Genomic DNA, 18,761 nt, shown 5'->3' with positions numbered 1-18,761 from the left:
ACCTCCCATCGCCCCGAAAGAGAAGCTCATTTAACAATTGCACACGTGTGGTGGGAGAGTGAGCCTGCACACATACACACATGCAAAGTCAACCTTTAAACTCTAAACCCCTTTCGGCCTCTCCATCAAATGATCTCTAGCAATAAACTCTGAGGTCTGAATCATGCCATGTTGCCAAATGTTCCATTTACAGGAGTGAAATGAAGCCAACGCTATGTTCTGGAATAAAGCAGTGCAACACACAGATGCATCCTTCCTAATTGTACAGGCTGCTGTATTCTTTATTATTTATACCCTGTTATAGAAAAAAAAAATTAGGAAATATTGCAAAAATCCATAGAATATAACAAAATTTTTCAGAACAAGTAAGAAAATTGGAATGACAAGAAAATAAAGGTAAGTAAAAAAGGAACTAGGGAGAGATGTATAGACAAAATCATGCTCTGACGTTGCTGTTTCTGGTTGTTACAAGTTGACTACAGCTTAGTCCTAAGCTTCCTTTCCCCAAAGTTAAGAGGAAACTACAAGCAGTTTTGCAATTCCCATTGCCTATACAATAAAATAAGTATTTTCTTTGTACAGAGAAAAGAGAGACATTTATCCCACGAGGCCTCATAAAGAGAATACTATTATATGCAGAATCTGCCTGAAACCTGTGGTTTATGTGTACAGTTTGCCTTGGGTATTTGATACCACAGGAGGTTTGACAAGAAAGGTTTAATCATATGGTACATGCATTTGGTCCATATAAATATTTATTATAATTCATTATGTATAATAGAGTGCATTTCATAGCCCATCATTTCCAATAAAAAAAAAAAATAGTAAAGCCACGAGTTGTGAATGGTTTTCCAGAGGGAATGCTATCAGGCATTCAAGGATGTATTCATTCAACACATATTTATTGAGCACTATGTGAGTATCTTGCTACTCTCTGATGATATTAGGTGGTTGATTTCACTGAGATTGGTAAGGAAGGATAATTTTATGACTGTATCACTGAGAACCTTGTAATGTATAACCCTATTTCTCTGCTCTCTTTTATAGTCAAAGTTTTCTAAAAGCTCTCTCTACACAGTATCCAGTTATCACTGATCATTTACTGTCCCCCCTACTCTACATTCTACAAGCAGCGTACCTTACCTCAGCACCACACCCCATATTCATCCTACACAGTCCATCCATTACACAGTCTTCTCCATGATGGGCCCACTACATTTCTGGCTGTGATTCTCAGGTTTGGTTTGGTTTGGTTTGTAGGAGGATACTTCTGATCTCGTCATTAAATGTCATAATTTCTCAAGGACTAATTTTAGCCCTTCTTCTTTGACTCTCTTCCCTATATTGAGCCTTTTCTTCTCTGCCTGTGCTGATGGCTTCCATTAACATCTACATGCTGTTGAGTCCTACATCATTCTTTCTAAACCAAATTTCTCTTCTGTGTCCCAGACCATATATCCATCGAAATATCAACTTAGATGTGGCTAAGTCACCTCGGACTCAGCAAGTCCAGAAAAAAATTTCTGATCTTCAACCTAAAACCTGGTCCTCTTCTAGTGTTGCCTAACTTAGTGAATGCAACCATTAGCCACCAAATTGTTCAAACCAGAAACATGGAAGTCTTTCTAAATACCTCCCTCTTCTTCACCCTTAAGTTCAGTGTGATGGTTAATTTTGTGTGTCAACCTGACTGGACCACAGGGTGCCAAGATGTTTAGTCAAACATTATTCTGGGTGTATCTATGAGTGTGTTTGTGGACAAGTACAATTTGAATGGGTAGACTCAGTAAAGCACTTTGCCCTCCCTCATGAGGGTGGGCCCCATCCAATCAGTTGAAGGACGGAATACAACAAAAAGGCCGACCCTTGCATGAGTAAGAAGGAATGTCCCCCTGCTTGACTGCAGCGAGCTGGGAAATCAGTTTTCTCCTTGCCTTTGGTTCCTCCTGAGTTTCAAGCCTACCAGACTTTGGACTGGAACATCATTGGCTGTTCTGGGTCTCCAGCTTGCTGACTATAGATCTTGGAAGTTGTTAGCCTCCATAATAGTGTAAGCCAATTTGTTATCCTTAGAATAAGTACTTCTCTCTCTTTTTCTTGAACTAGGTAAAAACTAATACCAAAAAATTACATGTATGTTCAATGCTGCTTAATCTCATCTCTATAGATATACATATTGCTCTTGTTTCTCTGGAGAACCCTGACTTATACATTAAATGTATCACAAATTCTGTGGATCTTACTTCCTACAAATGCCTCTTGTCATGAACCACCTCGTTTCAAGTCATTTGTCACCAACATAGTCCTGTCTTCTACTTACACTAGTGTTGTAGCATCTTTGACCTTCATTGACACTGGTTTCCCTCCAATGTGTTCTCTGTGGCTAGAAAGAATTTTTCAAAATACTGATCTGATTATGATACCTCCTCACCACCCACACTATTCTCCCCACCAAAAATAAAACTTTCAAAGGCTTTCTATTGTTTCTAGGATAAAGATCAAAATCCTGAATATGACATATGAGGCTGTGCATCGTCTCATGTGCATATTTCTTCAGGCTGCTTTCATATTACTCTCTCCCTCACTTTTGTAGCACTGGCGTCATTGAATGTTTTGCACTTCCTTGAACATGTGTTCTCAGACAGGGGCCTGGCACATACTTTGCTAGTCAGTTCCTTTTGTTATTTATATGCTCTCATTGTATCTGTGGTGTACCAAGGACAGGATGGTAGAAGTAGTCTGCCAGGGTGCAAGCAATAAAGGGGTTCATTGTCTGCAGAGAATTTAAAAACAGTAATAAAACACATTAAATGTAAGTCTGCTTTTTATTAGTAACTTGTGCTGGCAATTCTAAACAATGTCTTTCCTGAATAAAGCTTTTGTTGGTCTAAGTTCTTAACAATTGATGTGACTACTACTGAGTTTCAATATTTATGTACACTTCAAATTAGTATTTAAAAAAATTATCTTTCAATAAGGACTATATTCTGTATGGAATTTAATTTAGAGAACTCCAAGTTCCATGTCAGCCCTCAACATGGACTCAGCTACACATCTTTGTTGAAAGAATAAGTCCATAATTGTTCACAATCATTATATCTTGCTTCAGGTTTAACTCCTATCGTACTACATATTTCTGAGTTTAAAGAGTAAATTCTAATAAACCCTGATAGCCCAGTAATTATAAGTAAAATAAACAATTTGAGTTACTTCAGTTCTACAGTCCTGTGTGACCACTTGGAACTTTTATTTCTGTTGAAAAACTATGGCAAAACTGAACACAAATGACAAAGTATAATGTTTTTGATTAGAAAGAACAGATTTTAGTCCACACATAAAGTATTGTGCTCAATTTGAGTAATATCTTCAAAATTAGAATGTATTCTTCTTTCTTGCTTATTTTAAAATTAAAGAATGACTAGAATATAACTTATTTATAATTATAATGTCTGTATTATTGAAAACCGTTTCATCATATGAGAGAAGTGTTAAAAAATGATCTACTCCAGATGTGAAATCTCTAGGTGTATCATGTTCCTTTCCTCCAGAGCACTGTTAGTTGTAGTCTGTATTCATTAGTGTGATTATATCATTAATATCTTAATTCCTGGTTAAACTGAGAATAGCGCCATATATCTTTTTACTTACCACAGCATTGACAGAACGTAGCACAACCTGACATGAAGTGAGTACTTAATAAATGTCTGTTGAATGAGTGAATAAATGAACAGGTGACACTTAGAGGGGCCAAGATTCAATCCACGTCTGTCTTAACTCCAAAGCTGGTCATAACTGCTATGCCCCACTGACTTTCAGCCTCCTCTCTTCATTGCCCACAAATAAGCATACTTTTAACTGCAGAGTATTGGTAACATTGATTTCTTCACTATTTTCTTCATTTGGGAAACAGGGGAAGAAAGAGGAGGGTATGTCTTCATGTGAATCTCATTCTTGCTAATCATATTCCTAAATTTGGGGCAGAAGCTTACCAGTATAGAGCAATTAAATGGAAGGCACTCATTATAACACTTATTCATATAAATTAAGGAAAAATATGAGCTATGCCAGATGTATGCAGACTCAGAATAGAACCTCTCGTGTAAATAATATACTTTGGTTGATTTTCAAGGTTTTATAAAAACAGATTGATGTTGCAAAATGTGCTTTTTTTTTTTTTTTTTACCTTTGATGCATTTGTGAACACCTTCCAGAGGGATGCCTTCAGCAATATGTCTTACAAGGGTGGATTCTAAGAATAGCAATGACTCCAAAGGCTAGGAATACTCTTATTTTATCTTACAAATATTTATGGGATACGTGGTATTTTCCTTTGTATCCCTTTGCCAATTACTTGCAACCATGTATCTGGTAAAGTTTTACTACACATGCTGTAGAATGATCGAATCATGTTCATAAAGTTATTTTTGGGGTCTTTTTGTTTGTTCTTAAAAAAATTCTATAGTATTTATTTTGAAGGAGGGGAAAGTACATTTCAAAAGTGATGTTATTGAGCTTCACAAAATGACAGGGCATGTGACCACAGAGGCTTTAAGCTACAGAACGAAACAGGCTGTTCAGAATTGATTCTTTAATAGGCAGCAGCAGCAGCATTATAATTAACATTTGTGTAGAGTTAGATAATTTCCAATGGACTTTCACATCTTGTTTGAGCTGTACAGCAATGATCTCATGGGAATATAGATATTAAAATCTCTGATTTTACCAGTTAGGGAACTGAGCTTACAACATGGTAACTTGACCAGGTTTCTATAGAAATATATTGAGCCAAGATTTAAACTCAGCTCCACATTTGATTCTCATTTTATTTAATTTAACTAAACAATGAAAATAATTCTTAAGAAATTATACATTTCCTGAATTAACTCATTTTCTGGATTTTAGTAGAACTTTTTCCCTAATTGTTAATAGATTTATTGGGGTATAATTTACATAGTGTACAATCCATCCATTGAATGTGTATAACTCAATGCTTTTTCATAAATTTATAATCTTCTATACATCACAACAATATTTCCATCACTCTGAAATTTCCTGCTTTCAGTAAATTTCTGTTTCTATCCTGGTCCCAGACAAATACCTATCTTCTTTCTGTCTCTACAGATGAGCCCTTTCTGGAAAGTTCATAGAAATTGAATCATACAATGTGTGATCCTTTGTGTCCGTGCCTGACTTCTTTCATTTTGCATAATGTTTCTGAGGTTCATCCATGCTGTATGTCTTATCGATAGTTTTTATTTATGTATTTATTTTTGGCTGTGTTGGGTCTTCATTGCTGCGTGTGGGCTTTCTCTAGTTGCGGCGAGCGGGGGCTACTCTTTGTTGTGGTGCGTGGGCTTCTCATTGCAGTGGCTTTTGTTGCAGAGCATGGGCTCTAGGCACGCAGGCTTCAGTAGTTGTGGCATGTGGGCTCAGTAGTTGTGGCGCACGGGCTCTAGAGCGCAGGCTCAGTAGTTGTGGCACACGGTCTTAGTTGCTCTGTGGCATGTGGGATCTTCCCAGACCAGGCCTTGAACCTATGTCCCCTGCACTGGCGGGTGGATTCTTAACTACTGCACCAGCAGGGAAGTCCGTATCAATAGTTTCTTCCTTTTTTTTTTTGCTGGATAGAATTCCATTCTATGAATATACCACATATTGTTTCTCTGTTAACCAGTTGATGGACATTTGGATTGTTTCCAGTTTGATTATTATTAAGAGAAATGCTGCTACGAATGTTTACATAGACATCTTTTGTATGGGCATGTGTTTTTATTTCTCTAAAGTAGACACCTAGGAATGAAATTCCTGGGTCATATGGTAAAATCTATATTTAACTTTTTACAGAACTGTCAAAATGTTTTACATTTTGTCCCACTTACTGTCCCATTTTTCATTCCCACTCATAATATAGAGATTTCCGCTTTCTCCACATCCTTATCAACACTTGCTATTGTCAGTCTTGTTTACTGTAGCCATTCAAGTGGGGCTATCTTAGTATCTGATTGTAGTTTTAATTTATATATCTCTAATGAAATTGAACATCTTTCTTAACCATTTGTATATCTTCTTTGTGAAACGTCTCAAGTCTTTTGCTCACTTTTTAGTTGATTTATCTTTTCATTTTTGAGTTCTTTATCAGAAATATAATTTGCAAATATTTTTTCCCATTCTCTCAGTCTGAGGCCCTTTTTTTTCAGTTTCTTAATAGCAACTTGAAGATCATAAGTTTTCAATTTTGATGAAGTTGAACTTATTTTCAAATTTTGATGAAGTTCCTTTCATTTGCTCTTTTCCTTCTGAGACTCACATTACACATATGTTGGCTGACTTGATATTGTCTCATAGATCTCTGACGTTGTGTTCATTTTTCTTTAATCTTTTTATTCTCTCTTCTTCAGATTGAAATTTTTCTATTGATCTCTCTTTAGGATCACAGGTTCCTCCTTCTTCCACCATACATCTTCTACTGATTGAGTCCATGTTGAGAATTTCTGATCTTTGTTATTTTGCATCTTTCGATACACGAATTTCTATCTGGTTCTTTCAATAGTTTTTTTTTTTTTAATCTATAGTCCCAACTTATTGATTCAATGTTATATTTTCCTATGATTCTTTAAGCATGGCTTTATTCTTTGAACATATTTGTAATGGCTTCGCTTCTTTGAACCCTTTGCTTGTAAATCTGTTATCTTAGCCCACTCAGAGACAATTTCTACTGATTGCTTTTTTTTTTTTTACTGAGTACAATAAACATTGTTCTTTGCATATCCCAGAATTTTTTGTTGACAATTGGACAATTTATATAATGTAGTAACTCTGAATTCTGATTATTCTTTCTCTATCATTGTATCTGTTTGTTTGTGTGTGTGTTTGCTTTTAAGTAATTTTCCTGGGCTTAATCTGCAGAATCCGTTTCTCTCGTAGTGTGCAGCTGCTGCTATCTCTGATCAGTTATTTCATCCTTGTTTTTAAATTTTATCCAAGCTTCTTAAAGGTTGCCACTGTGTCTGCTTAGCTCATGCATCTGCTTGGCTCAAATGTGTGCTCAAACACTTCAAGTTATACTCTGCTGATGGATATGTGTGTAGGTTGGGGAGCACATGTCAAAGTTCAGGAAATTTTGAACTCTGTTCTGATTTTTCCTCTCCATCAATCCTTCCAAGTCTTCTCTACGTATGATAGACTTATAGCCAACCATGAATGCATGGAGAGTTTGGTCCCTCCTATATCTCCCTTGCCTGTGTGCAAACTTCCACTCAGCTCGGCTAGGGATGTGTAGAGTATATCAAGCTCCTCTTGGCACTCATTTTCAAGGTCTTTTGTTAACTTTCTGGATAGTCATACAGCCTGCCACTTGCCCCAATAGAACTACATCCTGTATTAGGAGAGCTGCAGGTAGTCTTCATTTACTTATTACCAAGCTTATTTTTGTTTTCTGTTTTGTTTTGTTTTAACTAACAGTACTGTTAGGCATGGGTTTTTCAATTAAAGTGAAGCTGCTGATTTTAACAGACAACGATGCTTTAGTAGAACTGTCATGTGGACCAATCTGTGAGTGGAGGGGAAGGAAGTGGGCAGAATGGAAGGAACCCCAGGCACTAACACTGCAGACCCCCATTGTTCTTACATGAAGTTCAGCACTTTTCATAAATAATTGCTTCTCCGTTGGTTGGGTTTTTTTACGTTTTTGTCCAGTTTTATAGTTGTTTCTTGGGGAGAGGATTTGTTAACCCCGTTAGATTCCTGTGCCTAGAAGTCCTATTTTTTTTTTTTTTTAAGAGCATAGTTCCTATTATTCAATCAGGATGGTAATGGTGTCCTGATCAATTTTTAAATATTTTGTATAATATGTTAGTGAAAAAACAATTGTAATAATAATCCCCACCATTTATCGGTCCCTTATTTTTTGTTCGTGTGTCATAGCATTATCCTATTTATCTCTTTTGATCAACTTGAACGGTAGATAATTTATTCCCATTTAATAGATGAGGAAACTGAGGTAAATCCAGACAAAGTAACTTCCCCAAAGTTACACTAATAGAAAACGATGTTCCTTGTTCATTCAAATGAATTGAAAAAGAATTGTGGGACAAGATAGAGTTACTGTGTTCCAACAAGTACCCCCGACACCCCCCAAAAAAAGAATGCTGAGTCTCTTACCATTCAAACATTTAAACTTCTGTAAGCCACAATTATAAGAAAAAAAAAAAAATATGTTGGTTTTAACAGCATTTTCAAGATTGAAAAATCATCATCTGGTTAGGGAAATTGCCAAGCTCAGGGTGTAGGTTCTTAAAAATATAGAATTCACCATGTTCATATTGCATTCATTGCATTTAAGAAAGGTTTACCATGTGTCTTTCGAACTTCCGACATACCAATTTATCTACACAGATGAAAATGAAATGTAAACCCAAGCTATGCACACTTAAGGCTAAACTTGGAAAACTTAAACTTTGGCATTCCAAATGAAGCTGGGCTAGAGTAATATTTATTTTTGCATTTGATAATGTGTGATATAAATTAGAAACACAAACAATTGGTTTCCTCAGGATCCTTGTAAATAAATCCACTGGGCAACCCACCTGCAGGGTATGGGCAATGTTCTATGTCAATACAAATTATCCTGGGCTAGCCCTGGAAGGAAGAAGGTAGACTTATTCTCTGTTCTCTGAAGTGTGCTCGTAGTCCTCCATCTTTTTTGCACATTCAGAGGAAACGTATCTGGAGGACCATAATATACACAGAAAGAATAGCACTTCTGAGAGCAACCAGAGAATGCCCACGGGAGAAAGGCTGATGGAAAAGCCAAGTTCACACACATCTATGAAAACAGGAACAGAAACGCAAACCATGGTATTAAATTAAAATCACCACAGGATTCTTTACTTTGGAACTGATTGATTTGTTTCAATCATAAACATTGGATTGACTTGCATGTTACATTAAGTCCTTAAACTTCATCTTGACTTTGGGTCTCCCAATCAGAGGAGAGAATTGGTAAAGGATGACCTTAAAAGACAGACAATGTTCTAATGTTCTATTTCATATTTCCATAGTCATAATTCTAATCATTTATGTCATTTGTATCCTGAAGAGTTTTTCTTCTAACTCTGGCCTTATTTTCTTACAATCTTGCCAAGTTTCAAGTTGTATCCTCAGCCAATTTTAGTGTGTATGCACACCAGAAATGTCCAGACATGCTCATTTCAGCGGAAAAATATGTGTGTTTATATACCAGAAAAAAAAAATCAGTTGAGTTGATTTTTACCTCCATTTTATGAAAATATGCATTGTAAATGTATGATCACATAAGGTAATTTCCCTACAAGTGCTTTTATTCTTTCAGAAAAATGTCAAAAAAATCACAGTAATACATGCTGAATTAGATTTTGGCAAATAATATTTAACATGACCAACTAAATGTAATATGTGATCTTTCACTGGATCCAAGGTTGAGAAAAAAATAACAATCAAATTGGAAATTTGAATGTGAATTACATATACATGATAGCATCATATCAATGTTAAATAATCTGAGCTTTATAATTTTACTCTGGTTATGTTAAAGAATGGCCTAGTTCTTAGGAGATACATACTGAATTACAATAGTATGAAGTGTCATGATGACTGTAACTAACTCACAAATGATTCAGAAAGAAAGGAGAGAAGGAGCAATAAAGCAAATGTGACAAAATAGTCACAATTGGTGAATACAATATGAGTGTTCATTGTAGAATTCTTGCAACTTTTGTGTAGGCTTGAAAAATTTCAAAAAAAAAACATTGGAAGGAAATAAATAATTGAAACATAACATGTTACACACATAAATGGACAAATTTAGTTTTGTTGCTTTAAAAATTTACTACTATAAACTGCCTTGATTCATTTCTTTGTAAACAGGAGGGATAGAAATATATAAATAATTGAAACATAAAACAAGATTTAGGTCAAACATTATTGCCATGAACTTTACCCAATTCACTTGAGGCATATTGCTTTATAGAGTAGTCTTTTAAACAGTAATCAAATTTCACAAAAAAATTTTAAAGGTAGAGGTTCATAAAAGTTTCAGCTAGTTTTACTGATACGGAAAGTAAGGCCCCAAGAAGATAATTGCTTATTATAATTCATTTATATGTAGAATTAAAATATATTTTGTTTGTTTTTATTATAAAGAGGTTTACAAAATATCCTGCAATGTTTGGGGATACTTAATTTAGAACTGTTATTTATACTCCAACATTCATCCTTGCTGTTGTTGGGAATTGTTTTCAAACCTAATGATTTGAAGTCTTTGAAAAGTGATTAATGCGGTCCAAATACATACCCCCTCCAGGAGGATATATAACTTGGAAAAATATTCATTAAATGACTTAATACTTTAAAGAAAGCCTAATGGTATAATGGATAACTAAAAGTTAACTCCATGCTTTTTCTAGCAATACTACACCTCTTCCTTGGACATGTTCCTGATGTTACTTTTTTTACAAGTCAGTTGCCCAGTATAATAGAATGTGGCTAGGTTTTGGAATAAGGTAGACTCCTAAACCACTAACTGCGTGAACTAGGGCACATTCTGCAATGGGCCTGGATTCCTGAAGTTGGTGAGACTGGTTCACTATTGGCTTCCCATTATTCAAGACAATTAGGACAAGATCCAATTTTGATCCTCATTCTAAATTCTTATGTTTTCCATTACTTCCTTAAAAACTTGTAAAGTCTTCAGTAAAAAGAAAAAAAATTAAATATCTAGCTTCTTCATTACTACTATTACCTTCTGAAAAATCTTATTAGAGATAGAAATGACATTTGCCTTCAAATGAGTTTCTAAATCACAGTGTACTATGTTCTATATAGACAGACTTACAAAGTCTTGTTCCTTCTACTTCCTAGAAGCTTATGATCTATGGCAATATTTCTCAAACTTTAAAGTATGTGCAAATCACCAACCATCTTGTTAAAAATGCAAATTATGGCTTAATAGGTCTGGGCTGGAACATGAGACTCTGAGTTTCTAATAGTCTCCCAGGACACGGTGATATTGCTGGTGCACCAACCACGCTTTGAATAGCAAGGGAGTCTAACACATGACAATGCCACAACACACACATGCGTGGAAACTCAGGTGGAAGGCTAAGTGATATTAGGATTAATAAATATATGAATAACCATGTGTGTAGTATGTAATAATGTAATAATTAACAACTGAACGGCGTGTATGTGTGTGTGTGATTATGTGGAGAAGTGTTAAATCTGAATCCCTCATTTATCGAGTGAGAAAATTGAGATCCAGAGAATTTCATGAATTTACTCAGAATTATTGATATGAAACCATAGAACCAGTACTTGTGCCTAGGCCTCCGATTCTAATTTCAAGGAAGAATTTCATAATCTTTTACACATATGAAAATCAGCAGTATGACTAGTTTTGGTAGATAACAAAAGAGGACTATAAAGTCAGATTAAGGAGAGCGAAGAGATCTAGAAGGAGAATATGCTGATCTGAAACAGTGAATAAAAGGATGCAGTTCCAAAGTGGTTCCAAGTAATTTATTTTGTGATTTAAGTTATGCTAGTTTGGCCTGTTGATTAGGGGTAGTCAGAGAACTGAGGGGAAAAGCTAAGGGCTAGAAATCAGGGGAGCTAAGCTCTAACCTCAACTCTACCACTATTTTACTGCTGGGAGCATGAACAAGTTACTTAAATTTCTCAAAGCACTTTGTATTTTTTTTCGTCTGTAAAATGAAGATAAAAATCATTGCCCTACTTATCCCATGCTCTTTGTGTGAAGCAATAGATGTAAAACAAATGTGCATAATTAACAGTGCTCTACAAATGTATTGTTTTTACCATTATTATTATTATTGATGAATAATGTCCTTTCGACTATCATCACTGAGGAAAGGGAATTTTGCCATCTGCTTATTTCTCTCTTTTCTGAAGCTTGTCCCAGCCAGTTTAGGTGGCTCTCGGAGCTCAAGTTTCTATCTCCCAGAGACAATCAGATGGATTCAGAAAGTACAAATGTTGGCTTTGTGTCACTGTGTACATTGCTTCCTCACTGGGACATGTGCAGAACTACTGATTTGCAACGAAGCCATCAGGATCACTGAATACTGCTCTTAGGCTTCTTCTCTTCCTGTTCCTCTTGGTCTTTGCCCCGTCTCAGAATTTATTTTAATTCGCTTGTTGCATGGCTCCTGATGTCTTCTTCCTCCTTTTTTTCTGTATCCTTTTTTTCCAATCTGACAATGCCTGCTGATATTAACACTGTTAATTGTCACTTACCTGTGCTTATGTCAGCAGGCTATGTTTATTTTATTGAAAAATATCAGAATTGGAATGAACTATATAAAGCTGCTAGTGTCAGCTTTCCTTGTTAAAAAATAGGAGTTAAATCAATATGGCTACTAAAAAGCATTGTTGAAATCTTATGTTAAACTGAGCATTTGTTTTACAACTGCAGCCCTATTTAATGATAGAGTCTTCGGAACTATGTTCCCCCATATTTAATTTGCGTTCAGTGCTAGTTTGGGTTATTACCTACAAACATACTTATCTTTTCTTGGCATTTTGAAGGCTCTACTGAAAGGCACTCATATTATGCTGTTGTGACCACGGTATCATCACCAACACAACCTATTCAAATATGTCACTATGATTACAACTGGAAATTGGTGGAGCACCACCATCTAGGGTTAAACTCTGGCTAAATAGTGACCTGACCTGAAGGCTGATAATTCTTAAGTTAGTGGCAGTATAACTCAAAATCCTTTGGACTGCTCAAGTTTGCGACATGAAATGTGTGTTCGTTCTTTCTTAGGTTTATGATTATGCTTTTTAAATTATTATTACACTGTTTTCAGATGGGCAGTTAGGAATCTTGAAAATTCTAAGCACAATCCAAAATGTTCTTTTGCTGTGATATTCCTGCAAAGTCAACATTTCTATTCTTGTGCACCTTTTAACAGTATGATAACCTGTTGCCACCTTTAAGAATACATTTTTGATGAGTTAAGGTCATTAGAAGGTTTATCACCTTCTAATAATGTTTTTTCTCCATATAATAATTCCCTTGAACCTAATTATTTTACTCAAGTAATATTAATAAATTACTTATATGGTATTGTCACATAAGTCCACTCACTGCATTAGAGATAGCCAACAATTGCTGAGTAGAATAGTGCATTACTATGCTTAGTAATGTTTTGATATACATCCGCATTCACCAAAGATCTTAGTAAAACATTGCAAAAAGTAATAAAAATGCACTCAAAGAGAAAGATGTGTCCAAGCATGTTTGAAATAATTTGGATTTGTTTTCACAAAGGTTCATGTTTCCAAATCCTTTGTTTTGTTCCCATCCTAAAAGTTTTAACAGGCACTTATTGCTCGTTAAGTGTCTAAATTTTAACAGGATGAACTTCTCCCACTTTACTGTCTGGGGCACCATGCTGACTGCCAAGCCCTCACCCACAAGGACACCTAAAACATGCACACACTAGCATCTGGGCGAGATTTAGCAATCCCCATGGTGACACATCGCAAATGCTAGTGAAAGAAGAAATGCTCACTTTTGTGGGTTCCAAGCATCTACTCCAGTCTAAACACAGGCTGTTTCCTTTAAACCACCCTCAACAACCTTCCCACAACTGCTCCTGGCCACAAAACGGCCGCCACTTGCAGGGTGGGGAGAGCAAAAATGGAAACAATCTGTTTTGTAAGCACTTTTCTAGCAAATTTCTGCTTCGAGACCTTAATGCCACCATCCACGTATCAGCTGCAGTTGCTGTCTCTCCACGCTTAGAGATGGGGGATGCACTAATCTTTATTTGAACAACAACAGAACTGCAGAAACCTAAATCCTGTTGCCTTGAATTATGTCACTGGTTGAATTAAAGTCTGAGAGCACAGTCCATTTTTAAATTACAGAAGCACAGGGTCTGTAACGTTCAACTCACTTTCTTTCAAGAGGGCCTGTTACCTTTAGCTTTAAAGTGTTGTAAGTTAAAAGAGAAACGCCACTCAAGGGACCCAGGTTTAGAATGATAATTATGGTGCTTCTGGATTAGACCTCTTCAAAGTGTATGCCAGATGACTTTATAAGCCACACTTAGCAGATGAACACTTTTTTCATCTTACCTAGTTCTCCATTAGCTCTGCACTGGAAGGCAGTAACTTTAAAGAAAGAAAGAAAAAAAAAAAGGTTTGACACAAGAGTTTATGTAGGGAGACATTTGGTGGGTGGATCACTGACACAGATAATTCAAAACAATAAATTTTCGCAAAGTGCAGTTAAACACTGCATTACATTATTGCCAATTTTCCTTCTTAGTTATATTTTTCTTTTTTCAGTGAGTTGATGTAAATGTGAAAAGTAGCATTCTTATATATAAAACAAATGCATCTTGTTAAATGGTAAAATCCAGCACTTATTTCCCCTACTGAATGTGACCTTTCACAGATTACATGTTTATCTGACATGCATGATTTTTTGCATTCTGTATCATCATGTCAGGGTTAGCAGTAATTGAACAATATATGTCATCAGTGGGGAAAAAATTTAAGGTGGTTGTTTCTGAGAATTGGAAAAATAATGCACTCAGATCTTATCCTTACCCAAGTCTTGTGGATTAGATATTCAATTAAAGTATTTGATGCAGACAATATAAATCACACCCAACCTGTTTTTCTTTTATTAATTTTTTGAATGCCATTTTGTATGTGTACAATGTAAAGCAACATGTTTATTAATTCTGTTTATTATTTTCAACTGAGTAATTATTTAACTCAATCCATGTATAATGGAGATCCGGATCATAATCATCATTTTTTAAATGTTAAGAAAAGAGCTAGAACTGCTAGGCTAACTGTGATGGGGTCAGATTTTCATCTGCCTGAACCCTCAGTGTCCTTCAACTCCCCTCTATCCCCAAGTCTTGGTTTCCAAGTATAGGGGAATTCTAGTGTCATTTTAAAAATAAAAAAAACAAGCTCCCTTTCCTTCAGGAGTTTATAATGCAACTGAGAGGTAACACATCCTTATATAACAGAAAACATGAGTTAAAATGGATAATGCAGTATAAATCATGCATGAGAGTGGAAGGCATGAGAACTAAGCTTGACGATGGGTAAGGAGACCTTCCTGATAAGAGTGGATCTAGTGCAAGGAAGTGAGAAATGGATGAGGGTTAATGGAGAAGAGTGGAAGAGGACTTTTGATGTCTATGATTCAGCCAATGAATCAGAGACAAAGTTGTCATGGATGTTGACTGCAAGCTGGAAATCAATCAGCCCTTAGTTTATATAGCATTTTACAGCTTACAAAGTACTTTTACCTACATTACCTCATTTGCTTTTCAGGGTTGCATGATATAAACAGAAGGGGTGTTACTAACCCCCCCTTGGGAAATGAGGATTTGAGGAGTAGCTAGGTGTGGGCCCAAGCTTTAATTTCCACAGTAAAAAAGTGGCAGGGGGCTTCCCTGGTGGCGCAGTGGTTAAGAATCCACCTGCCAATGCAGGGGACACGGGTTCGAGCCCTGGTCGGGGAAGATCCCACATGCCGCAGAGCAACTAAGCCTGTGTGCCACAACTAGTGAGCCTGCGCACCACAACTAGTGAGCCTGCACTCTAGAGCCCGCGAGCCACAACTACTGAGCCTGCGTGCCACAACTACTGAAGCCCGCGTGCCTAGGGACCGTGCCCCGCAACAAAAGAAGCCACCGCAACAAGAACCCCGCGCACCACAACGAAGAGTAGCCCCCACTCACCGCAACTAGGGAAAGCCCTCGTGAAGCAACAAAGACCCAACACAGCCAAAAAGAAATTAATTAATTAATTAAAAAAAAAAAAAAAAAGTGGCAGGGATAGAATCAAACATCCGGTCATCCAACTCAGCATTCTCTCCAGCAGTGTGTGTGCTCACCCTCTCAGGTTGCCAAATTCTCTCCCAGATTCTCAGAGGAGGCTCTTTCCTTCTCTGTCAGGCCCTTTCATCAGGGACCCATGAAAGCATTGTTCATCTAGATGTTGAGTTCTGGGTCCACCTTGAGGTGTGTCACACTAAAAAATTTCCTTTCAGCGTTGTTTTACTAGTACTGAGCAGCTCATGATCTAGGACCCCTTTGGTGATACCTGAAATCTCTAAGTCCAGGTCCAAAATCATTTGTATTTCTTCTGTGTCTTCTTTTCGAGCAGACCCTTGGTGTATGGCAGCTCCTTCAGAGCTTTTCTTCATGTTTCAAACCCCAGAAGTTTCCTGATCCCTTCCGTCAGCATGTTTTCTTCCTATTTAAATCCTAGCCCAGCTCAGACGATACCTTCATGACCATTCTAAGAAAATATTATCTTTCTTTTCTAAACTTCTCAAATGCTTACTCTTTTCACTCATTTACCTGTTAATCGTCATGCACCTTTGAGAAGAGTGTCGAAATCTTCTGCTTCTTGTATATTCTCCATAACAGGGAGAATCTTTAACAAATCTTTCTTGGTTAATGGATTTTGGTCTCTGTTTCTACGTCAACAAAATGAAATAACATGGTTATACTGTGAGAGCTTCATAATAAAATTAAATTCATAATTCAAATGACCATCAGCAAATATTATTATCATGCATTTAATAGGATTTTATATATGTTAAAGTTTCTGCTTTTTAAAACATTTGTTTTTATCTTTTTAGAAAGTGGCATTGTTTCATTTGCCTCAGTTAACTACATAAAATTGGAGCTAACCTATTTTGATCTCAAAACAACTTTAGCTGTCCCTTTGGTTTTACCAATTTGATTGGAATTATCAATTTCCTTATCCATTTTTGATGAAAAAATATGAATCTATAATATAGAGTCTAAAGAAACTAAAGGAGGTGTTTTGCTTCCCTGAGGGAAGCTATAGCACTGTACAAATTAACCGTACCCTTCCATAATCTATCTGGGAGTTACATATACACAGGCCAATTGAATCGTGAAATTAAACCAAAAATTATTCAAGTCACACAAATGATGGGGTGATACTATCTTAGGATCACCTACTCCTCTTCATTAATATTTTGCAAAAGTAAACAGTTTTATTACCTTGTTCCCTAGCATTTGTGCATGGTGGTAACTAGTTCCAAAATTTTTACTAAAGTTAGATATTAGATTGTGATCCTTTATAATGAAATTTCATTCATCACTGAGGCAGTGTTAAATTTCTAGTGTTCCATGTGCTATTTTAAGCTTGGGTAAAATTTCTACCATCTATATTAGTTTCAGCAAATGAACAAACCACGAGTCTGTACTTTTCTACTATATTATTTTAAGCTTAATGTTATTAGAAGCTCTTGTGCTTGGAGACAAAGGCAATCATGTCCCACAACCAATTCTGAAGGCAATAGGAAATTGAGGAAGTAGTTTAATAAACAGACGCTTCCTTTGCCTTTTTAAAGAAAATCGTATTTATTTGAGCAGCTTTCTCTATATAATACAATCTGCATGTTTAAAAGGCAATCATTTTCCCCAGTTTATTCTCTTAAATGAAATTGCAACTGCTCTAGAAGTACTCCCCTGCCTCGCCCCATCTCATCACTCTGATGTGTCGAGTTATACGGAAAAGAGATAGGGAATGAAATTCCAGAAGTGCTTAGGGTTTAGAAGAAGAGCAACTGGAGTTTTAAATAGCTCTCTTGATTTTTAAAGAATTTTTACAAGAGCAAACTACAGGGGGCAGCAAATATTAACAGGCTCTGAGGATCATGCTGAACCTTGGAATTAAGGAGTGCTGGGCTGCTCAACTTCTGTTTGATGGAAATGCCCAACTTTAACATGAAACATACCTTTTTCTCATGCTTTAGTTTCAAGATACATAAGAGTTAAATCTAGGAGGCTTTTTCCCATCCATCTTTACACAGTAAGCTGAAGTCCAGAGGAATCTGTCACATTTCAACAAGGTTCCGTGTCTTCTTTAAATTCCACAATCTAGTGTGATGTGCTGAAGTGACATGGATTAAACACCTTGGGATCATCTGAACATTAACGTGAGGGCAGGGACACAGGAACTGCACACATATAGGGATACAAAGGGAATTTTAGTCTCTCTTTTTTTTTTTTTTTTTTTAATTTATTTATTTTTGGCTGCGTTGGGTCTTTGTTGCTGCGCGCGGGCTTTCTCTAGTTGCGGCAAGCGGGGGCTACTCTTCGTTGTGGTGCGCGGGCTTCTCATTGCAGTGGCTTCTCTTGTTGCGGAGCACGGGCTCTAGGCACTTGGGATTCAGTAATTGTAGCGTGTGGGCTCAGTAGTTGTGGCTCGCGGGCTCTAGAGTGCAGGCTCAGTAGTTGTGGCGCACGGGCTTAGTTGCTCCGCGGTATGTGGGATCTTCCCGGACCAGGGCTCGAACCCGTGTCCCCTGCATTGGCAGGCGGATTCTTAACCATCGCGCCACCAGGGAAGCCCCATAGTCTCTATTTTATTTACTCACAATGAGTTTAGTGCTGTTGAACTTTCCTGAAACATCTCCTGCACTTTTTGAAGGATTTGTTATCTAAGACACGGTTTCCAAACACTTGGTATATTTAAAATCAAGCACACTATCCCTGAATTTCCCCTATGAAACTCAGTCTGTTCTTAATAAAGACAAAGAAAGTGAGCACATATTACCTATTAATAGTGTTGAACTTGATTTACGCTTTTATTTTGAGGACCAAAGAGAGGGAGAATGCCAGACCTTCTTCCAAGGGGGCTTTGATCTTATATCCTGGTTCAGCCTAGAAAATAATATCTCA

General features: G+C 36.7%; 1 long non-coding RNA gene across 1 annotated transcript in view; it reads right to left on the bottom strand.

Moving 5' to 3' along the window:
* Positions 1-18,761, bottom strand: part of LOC137770717 (uncharacterized) — a 233,978-nt gene that overhangs the window by 180,026 nt on the left and 35,191 nt on the right. The gene's annotated exons all lie outside the window — the stretch shown is intronic.

This window comes from Eschrichtius robustus, chromosome 10 (genome assembly GCF_028021215.1).
Source record: "Eschrichtius robustus isolate mEscRob2 chromosome 10, mEscRob2.pri, whole genome shotgun sequence".
Classification (NCBI taxonomy): Eukaryota; Metazoa; Chordata; class Mammalia; order Artiodactyla; family Eschrichtiidae; genus Eschrichtius; species Eschrichtius robustus.
Note: the sequence above shows the minus strand (reverse complement) of the source record. Positions and strands in the feature narration are given on the sequence as shown.